This window comes from Heterodontus francisci, chromosome 41 (assembly GCF_036365525.1).
Source record: "Heterodontus francisci isolate sHetFra1 chromosome 41, sHetFra1.hap1, whole genome shotgun sequence".
NCBI classification, from domain to species: domain Eukaryota; kingdom Metazoa; phylum Chordata; class Chondrichthyes; order Heterodontiformes; family Heterodontidae; genus Heterodontus; species Heterodontus francisci.
In genome coordinates, this window is record NC_090411.1 from 21688634 (window position 1) to 21697680 (window position 9047).

The 9047-nt window shown below is 47.7% G+C and overlaps 1 pseudogene; it reads right to left on the minus strand.

Moving 5' to 3' along the window:
• Nucleotides 1–7443: 7443 nt before the first annotated feature.
• On the minus strand, nt 7444–7614 carry LOC137354716 (U2 spliceosomal RNA; annotated as a pseudogene).
• Nucleotides 7615–9047: the final 1433 nt, after the last annotated feature.

A 9047-nucleotide genomic window follows, 5' to 3' on the forward strand; every position in this document is an offset into this window, starting at 1 on the left:
AACCGCTCAGCACTACTCTCTGTTTCCTGTCACTCAGCATCACGCTCATCAATTCTCTCTGTTAACTCATCACAAAACTCAATCAAGTTCGGGAAACGCAATTTGCCCTTCTTAAATTTGTGCCGCCTTCCCTTCATTAATCCACATTTGCAAAGCGACTGTTAATTTTGTCCTGGATTATCGTTTCTAAAAGCTTTCCCAGCACCGAGGTTATAATGACTGGCCTGTAGTTGTTGAACTTATCCTTACACCCTTTATGAACAACGGTGTAACACTGGCAATGCTCCAGTCATCAGGCCCACTCCTCCTTTTACCACCATCTCCTACTATTTATATGCCTATAGAAGACTTTTGGATTCCCTTTTAGGTTAGCTGCTAGTCTCTACTCATACTCTCTCCTTGCTTCTCTCAATTCTTTTTTCACTTCCCCTCTGAACTTCCTATATTCAGCCTGCTTCTCACTTGTACTATCAACCCGACATCTGTCACACGATTAACGACACTGAGGAACATTTGCCAGCTTTGGGCAAACTTGTCCAATTTGACTTCTTCTAAAATCCTGACTCTACCGCATATTTAACAACTGTATTATCTACGTCCTGCTCCAGATCAATAATAAAAAACGGAGGTTATACCAATCAGCACTGGCCCAGCCCACTGGTGACCGCAACCTGTCTGGCAGCAGCTCTACCTAAAACCTGCCCACTCTCTACCCAACTTGAGCCAATTTGCAATCCATCAACGGACTTAAGTTCCTAACATAACGTTTTATCAAAATCTTTTTGGAACTCCAAATGGATGACATCTACCAAATCTCACTGAGCTATGATACCACAGTATCAAGTAGCTGCATCAGGTTTGGCAAACTAGATCTCTTTTCTGAAGCCTTTTTCTATCAAGCCTCACCCTTCCAACTGATTATTAATATCATCCCTACTGATGCTTTGCATGCTTTTCCCCACCGCTGAGGTTAAATTTACTGCTCTGTAGTTGACAGAAGGGGTGAAATTGGTCTGCATCAATTGTGCAAAATGGGCTCACAGCAAATCAGCAGCTTGCGCTCCATTTTCTTTTCCATTGAAGTTAAAATGCACTTTGTGGCATGGATGTGAGGTCTGCATACAGGAGTGTACCGAACCCGTGACAATGTCTAGCTTAAACTACAACTAAAAATTCTGACGAAAATCAGGAACGGCATTCAGGACTGTGATCGTGGACCTCCCAATTCCCTACCCCAACCCTTCAAGGTCCTGCTCGGCCTTCCTGCTCTCTTGCCACCGTGTCAGGCTTGACTCCCTCTTAGATGAGCTTACAGCTTCCCTCTGTGCCTCCGTCGGCATCCTCATCGAGGCACTCGGCGCTGGCTCGTTAGGAACAGCAAGCCCAATTGCCCCATCCTACTATTTCGCCGAAGTTCCCGCCCAGAGTGTCCGCCGCGGGCTATTCTTGGCAATCTCCTTCCTGTCCAACTCACCCCTCCCACTTCTGACCCTGTGGAATCTGTCAGTGGATCAGCTCTCACCACCCCTCTGCTCAACTCCCTCCAGAATACCCGTTCACTTGCAAACAAGGCCCTTGCCAAAAATGAACTTATTTTTGAAGATTGCATCGACATCATGGCCTCAACGGAAACCTGACTGAGGGGTGATGACACCTTCCTCCTAAATGAAGCCTGCCCACCTGGCTATACCTTCCAATACCTGCCCTGTCAAGACTGTCGGTGCCAGTGTGGTGCTTATCACCAAATCACACCTTGGCCTGAACCCTTACTCCTCTGGCACTTTCTCCTCCTTTGAGCATCTCACCTTGCTCCATCCCTCTCACCTCTTATTCAAAATCTTCATTCTCGACTGCCCACCCAAGCATGATTAAAACATTTTCACCGAGATATCTTCACTGCTTTCCTCCCTCAGCCTCTGCACCAAACTGCTTCTCATCCTCGGTGATTTCAACCTCCATCTCAACTCATCATGCTCGTTCCCCTTTGAGTTCACCGCCATCATATCCTCCCTATATCTCTCCCTCCATGTAAACTCCCCAACCCATTCTCACAGCTACCCTCCTTGACCTTGCCATCTCACGTGGGCTTGCTTCTCCCATCGGATAATGCCAACCCTGATCACTTTCTTGTATCACTCTCCACCCCCTTGCCCCTTCTACGCCCCAACACTACCTCTTTCTGTATCCACCCCAGAAAGTTATCTTCCAATGCACTTCCAAGTGCACTTTCAAAAATCCAACTGTTGAGCCTTTGGCTCTCTGATCACAACATTTCAGCAGCTACTGATTTGCTCAACTGCACCCTCACCTCCAACTGTGATGCCCTAGTCCCCAGTAAAGCCATTACTCTCTCTCACCCTGTCACTTCCCCCGGTACGGCCCTCGTGTCCACTCCCTCAAGTCTGAAGAATGCAGTTGTGAAGGATATGGCAGACAACTGCTTCCGCCACTCACGACCAGACCTGGCTAGATTGCATAAAGCACTATTGGGTCTTGCTCTATTCTACCAAAACTGATCACTATCCTGGAATGCAAAGATAACCCGTGGCTTCGCTTCTCTATTGTAAACCATCTTCGCAAACCCCTCTCATTTGTCTCCTCCATCCTCACCTCCAATAACAAGTCCGAGGAGCTCATGGATCTCTTTGTCACGAGGATCGAGGCCTTAAGTTCAGCTGCCTCTGCTGCTTCCCTTCCTTCCAGTCACCCACTGGACAAAACTTCCACGAAAGAAGAAGCCATAACAGCGAGTCAACAGGCCTTTCGGCCCAACTGATCTATGCCGACATTTATGCTCTACACGAGTCTCCTCTACCCGACTTCATCTAACTCGGCCAGCATACACTTATATTCCTTTCTCTCTCATCTGCTTATTTATCTTACCTTTTAATGCATTTATGCTATTTGCCTCAACTATTCCTTGTGGAGTCGAAGAGACTTAGTAGTTGGCAGGAAAAAAGACAGAGGCGCAAGGGGAGAGCCAACTGTGCAACAGCCCCAACAAACAAATTTCTCTGCAGCACCTGTGGAAGAGCCTGTCACTCCAGAATTGGCCTTTATAGCCACTCCAGGCGCTGCTTCACAAACCACTGACCACCTCCAGGCGCGTATCCATTGTCTCTCGAGATAAGGAGGCCCAAAAAGAAAAAGAAAAAGATTCCTTGTGGAAGCACATTCCGCTATCTTACCACTCTTTGGGTAAAGAAGTTTCCCCCGGATTAGTTAGTGCCTATCTTATATTTATGGTCTGTAATTTTGGTCTTTCCCCACAAGTGGAAACTTTTTCTCCATGTTCACAGGAACGGACCTGTCCAAGCTACTCCACGACTCTTGCTGCATAGCCCTGGAAATATTTCCTTTTCAAGTTCACATCCAATCACCCTTTTGAAAGTTACTATTGAATCCAGTTCCACCACGCTTTCAGGCACTGCATTCCAGACCGTCATAACTCACTACTCGCCTTTAGCGTAGTAAAAACCCAAGGTGCGTCACTAGAGAGCTAACAAACAAAATTTGACACCGGGCCACACAGGGAGATATTAGGGCAGGTGACCAAAAGCTTGGTCAGAGATATAGGTTGAAAGGAGCATCTTAAAGTATAACGGAGAAGTAGAAATGTGGAGAGGTTTAGGGAGAAAATTCCAGACGCGAGGGCTGAGGCAGCTGAAGGCATAGCCACCAATGGTGGAAGGATGAAAATCAAGGATGTGCAAGATCCCAGAATTTGAGGAACGCTGACATTTCACAGGCTGCCAGGGCTGGAGGAAGTGACACAGATAGGAAAGGGCGAGGCCATGGAGGGATTTGAAAACAAGCTTGAGAATTTTAAAAGCAAAGCATTGCCAAACTGGGAGCCAATGTAGGTCAGCGAGCATAGGGGTGATGGGTGAATGAACTCGGTGATGAAGTCAGGATAGGGGCAGCAGAATTTTGGATGAGCTTCAGTGTATGGAGGGAGCAAGTTGCGAGGAAGCATTACAATAGTTGAATGTGGAGGTAACAAAGGGGTGGATGAAGGTTTCAGCAGCAGAAGTACCGAGGCAGAGTTGTAGTCGGGTGATGTTAGGGAGGTGGTCTTGCTGATGGAGACAGTGCTTTATGTCGTCCAGTCAGATCTGGCAACGATTGGCCCAACCAAACAGCCTGCAGACACAATGGGCCCAATGGCCTCCTCCTGTGCTGTATCTTCCTACGATTCTATGCATCGCAGAAAGGATATTTGTTTATTTCAATTAGGGCACTGTAATAATGGAGCAAGTCCCGATTCCATCTGTGTTGCAAAGTTGTATTTTTCGCCCCTACATAGGGAATGTAACAGATAGTAATTTGTAAAGAATGTTTGTACTTCAGCTGATCTTAACGAAAAGCCAACAAAATTTAAATTGTGAACTCCTTCATAATCTGATCTCTCTGGCCCTCTTAGGATTCCTTTGTAGCCTAGTGTGAAGCCAGATTCCATTCTCCGACTGCTTACTACTGCTCAGATGATGTCCTGTCTTGTGCAATGGGCAGGAGTCGGGGGTGCAGTCATGGTGTTATCTCTGTACCTGAGACCTGTTTGTGGCTGGAGGCTGCAATGCTTACTCAAACCTAACCTGAAGAAAAGACGAGTGATGCAGGGCTGTGAGTGGGCGGAACAGTCGCTTTTTAGGACCTTTTTGCAATTTACTCAGGCAAGGGGTGACTGAAAGAGAAACAAATATTTCTTTTCTGCTTTCGGAGCTTGCTCAATGGACTGGCTCCTCGGGCTCCTCCTGCAGTTCTCGGTCTTGCGTGCTCCTCATTGGCTGACACCTGCTCTTGGGGCCCATCTTCTTTGGGGTCTCTCCTACGACGCTTCAATGCCAGTGGTGCCGCTGCTCAGACCCGCACTCTTCGACCCTCTCGGATTAGTCTTTAAGAGGAGTTGCTTTCAGTAAAAAAATTCCATCTCTAGTCACTGCTGAGACAACAATGGTGTAACAGCTATAAGAAAACAGCTTCACACCTCTCTTCCTTTAAGTGATCACTGGCAGCCCTGATGCTCAGGAAATGCTGGCTCTGCACTGCAGTGCCGTGCTCTGTTGGATGTATTTTAGAGATATTGGTCTCGATGTTTTGTTTGCGCTGGATCGACTGCCTCCACAGGCTGCCATTGCTGCTCCCGGTCTTGTGTGCCTAGCAACTGTTCTTTGAGCCATCTTCTTCATCTGCCCTGAACTGCTGGATGTCTCTCCATCTCCGATCTTTGCTGTTCTTGGTCCCCGGGTTTCACGCCTACTGCTCCCCAGGTCTGTTGTTAACACCTGAGGCCACTCACTCTACACTTCCAGTGGACCCCGGGGCTGAATTCCGAACCTCTCTCCTGCATTGATCGGTGGCTTCACCGAGCTGCCTCCAGCCTGCCTGCAACTGAACTTCATCCCATTGTAACCTCCAGGTCCTCAGTCTTTAAAGTCGGATATGGCTAGTGAGTTATTGTTGGGCCTTGTTTGTACCTTCTGCTAGAAACCAGACCTCCAGAGGCAGTCTCGTTTGAATCAAAATGTTCAATTGATCCAAGATGTCAGGATCCATTTTCCGGGTGTAAGATGCACCAATTGGCTATTTCATGCTTCTCTACGACTAACACGTCTCCTGAACTTACTTCTTGGGAATGTTAGCTGAGCAGATCATTCTGTCTGAGGTGGGCCTAGTCATGTCCTGATGTTTGGATTGAAAGATACTTTGAGAAGCATACTGTTGCTGGCCATGATAACTTCTCTCCAATGTCTCTAACTCTCGTCATCAACACTTTAATCCAGTAATTTTGGAGTTATTCTCATCAGATTGGGCTGATTCCTGACTGCCTTAATACGGTCCTCATGGGTGACTTGTATTTCAGGATGTCTGGTTGGAATGATGATCTCTTTATGGATTGTCTTCGCTCAGTTACAAAGACTCACAGACTGTCTCTCCCATGCCTGTAACTTGTTCTCCTTGACTTTTAAGTGTCAAGTAAACTGAGGTCAAGGTTTGCATCTCTGCCCCTGATCGCACTAAACACCCCACTGGAAGTGGCGAGCAAATTCTATTCTCTTGGGTGCACTTTGACAGACAATCAGTGCCTTGATCTAGAGCTCGATACGTGCACAGGGAAAGCAGCTACCACCTTCGACGACTCGCGAACTGCACATGGGATAAGAGCAAGCGGACCCTTCAGACCAAGCTGATTGTTTATAAGGCCTGTGTTCTCAGCACCCTGCTGTATGGCTGTGAAACATGGGCGACGTGCAGCTACCAGGAAAAGAAGCTGAATAATTTCCATCTTAGCTGTCTGCAGCACATTACGGGTATATCCTGGCAGGACAACATCACTAAAGTGGCAGACCTCTCAAAGGCAGAGTTCCCATATGTGCTGGCACGAATGTAACAGACACGGCTTCGGTGGACGGCACACATCTGCAGGATGGAAGATGGTCGAATACCCAAGGACCTTGCGTACGGTGAAGTAGCCAGGGCCAGACGGAAAATGGGGCAGCCAAAGTGTGACATGAAGGCCCTAAATGTCGACTATCGCACCTGGGAGTCACTAGCTGGCGGAAGAGGGAAATGGCGATACATCCTGTGGACTGACGTGCACTACCACGATGACAAGTCGCTACAGCAGCTTGGCAACATGTGCCGATGCCGAAAACAACAACTCACAGCGTCACTTGGCAGCTTGACGTGCAGAACGTGTGGCAGAATTTGCCTCTCGAGTATTGTCCTTCACAGTCATCAGCAAAGGAGCAGAGAAGACACCCCACCTAAATGAATTGTTTGCTATGTGTCCATCATCTTCCGGAGATGGAAAGATGCCAACCTATGGACTGTCATTGCTGTTTGCTGAAGCTTTCTATGTGTGATTGCCGAATTCTCCTTCCAGTAAATGCCACCTTTGCTATCATATTAGCGGGTAGACGTCCAGTCATGGACAGCTTCCTGGTTTTCAGACTGGCAATCTAAATTCCTAACAGGTACCTCGTTGGTTAGGGGAATCAGCTTTTCCTGATTGGAGTAGTTCTCCTGCACTGAATGTCGACAGTACTGTGTCAGCTGCTTTGTTTTGCATGAGGAACTGTCTTGCGTCCTGCTGATGGACTTCCTTTGCTTGGTGTTGGTCCTCCTTTTGGGCTAGTTGTGGTTTATTTCCTTGTACTGCGGCTCCCTTTGTGCTGGCTGCAGCTTAAATTGGTTTGGAGGTTTGCACAGAGTTTTATTGTTTGCACGCTGTGTGTGTAAGTTTTGTGCGCGTAAATAGATGAATGTGGCGGAGTAATGGGTTGTTTGATTGTTGAGTGTATGTTTTAGCTTTCAAGCATTTGAAGGGTACATATGATCTTGTGGATTTAGCCGTTTGTGAGTAGCTGTGTGAACTGTGCCAGTTTGACAGGATGGCTGTACGTGGTTTTGTCGTTTGAAGTGTAGCAACAGCAGCGGTAAGGGAGGTGCACCATTCCCAGAGATACTGCAATACCAAGTCGATGCGTGGTGTGGATGGAGCACGGCCCTATTCCATCTCCCTGCTCCAAAAATCAATTTAATATATGGTCCCCAGATAAAGGGCGTATCAGATATTAAACTGTTTACAGAATTTTTCCCCAAAAATGTAATTTATTCATAAAAATCAGTAAAACAAAATGCATTACGAAACTGTTCAAAACAAAAGTGCAAAGGAAATCAGTTTTCTTCGATACAGGAGGGAGTTGCCTCACAACCCGTCCATTCCAATTTACATGCCATGTACATTTTACAGCAAAGCCATATCTGGTGTATACAGCCCGAGGGGTTTCCCATGGGTCCAGCCCCTCAGTTCACTTCAGTAGGAGGACATTACACAGTGGCCTTTCCCCGTTGAGCCTTTGCGGCGTCTGGCCAAGCTTTCGTGCGTCCCTTTGCACGTAGTCCTGGACCTTGGAATGGGCCAGTCAGCAACACTCGGTCGTGGATAACTCTTTGCACTGGAAGACCAGCAAGTTTCGGGCAGACCAAAGAGTGTCGTTCACCGAGATGATGGTCCTCCTGCAGCAGTTGATGTTATATCTCGGTAGACGGCCCTGGGAACAGAGGGCAGAGCACAGACTCCTGTGTTACGGAGCTGCTCGGGATGAACCTTGACAGAAACCACTGCGACTCTTTCCACACTTGCTTTGCAAAAGCACATTGCTGAAGGGGGTGGGCAACAGTCTGTTCCCCACCACAGCCACCTGGAGGACAGCGTGCGGAGGCGGTGATTTTGCAGGTGCGCAGGAAGGATCTGACGGAGAGGGCCCTTCTCACCACGAGCCAAACTACGTCTTGGTGCTTGTTTTGAAAGTTGTGATGATGAGGCATTGTGCCAAATGACTTTGGCAGTCTGCTCGGGGAACCAATCCGACAGGATGCACCTTCTCCTTTTCCCTTGGGCCTTGAGGACATTGCGTGCAGACCACTGCCTGATGGATTGGTGGTGAAACGTGTTTTCCTGCACAAACTTTACCGTGAAGGATAGGTGGTACGGCACGGTGGAAGTGGATGGAGCATTCTGCGGCAATGTGGGCAGACCAGAGCCATCCTTGGCAAGATCAGGGCCAGATAGAAGGTCAGCAGGTAGTGAGACTTGGTGTTTGCGGAGTTGGGTTGTAGGCAGAGCTTGATACAGCGGCACACAAAAGTAGGCATGAGGATGAGGGGGAGGTTGTACAAGTTTTTTTGTTCCAAGCTTTATGTAGAGGTTTGAAGATGGTGTCTGTGCAGACAGGGTCCATTTTGGACGTGGCGATAAAGTGTAAGATGGGTTGGGCAAGCAGCGTGGCACAGAGTAGGAGTGGGGTATGGGGCGGCACAGAGAGCAAGAATGTGAGCATCTAGAAGCTGATGAGCAGGTTGTTACGCGCAATGGAGAGAGAGAGAGAGAGAAAACGCTCTGAGTGTGTGGAGAAAATATAAAAAGACAGATTAGGAAGTAAGCAGTTGAGCAAGTTTATGCAAAGAAAACAGTGGTAAGAAAAGCTGGCAAGAAAAGAAGCTGACAAGAGACAGTAAGTTCTAATTTTGCTTCATAAAAC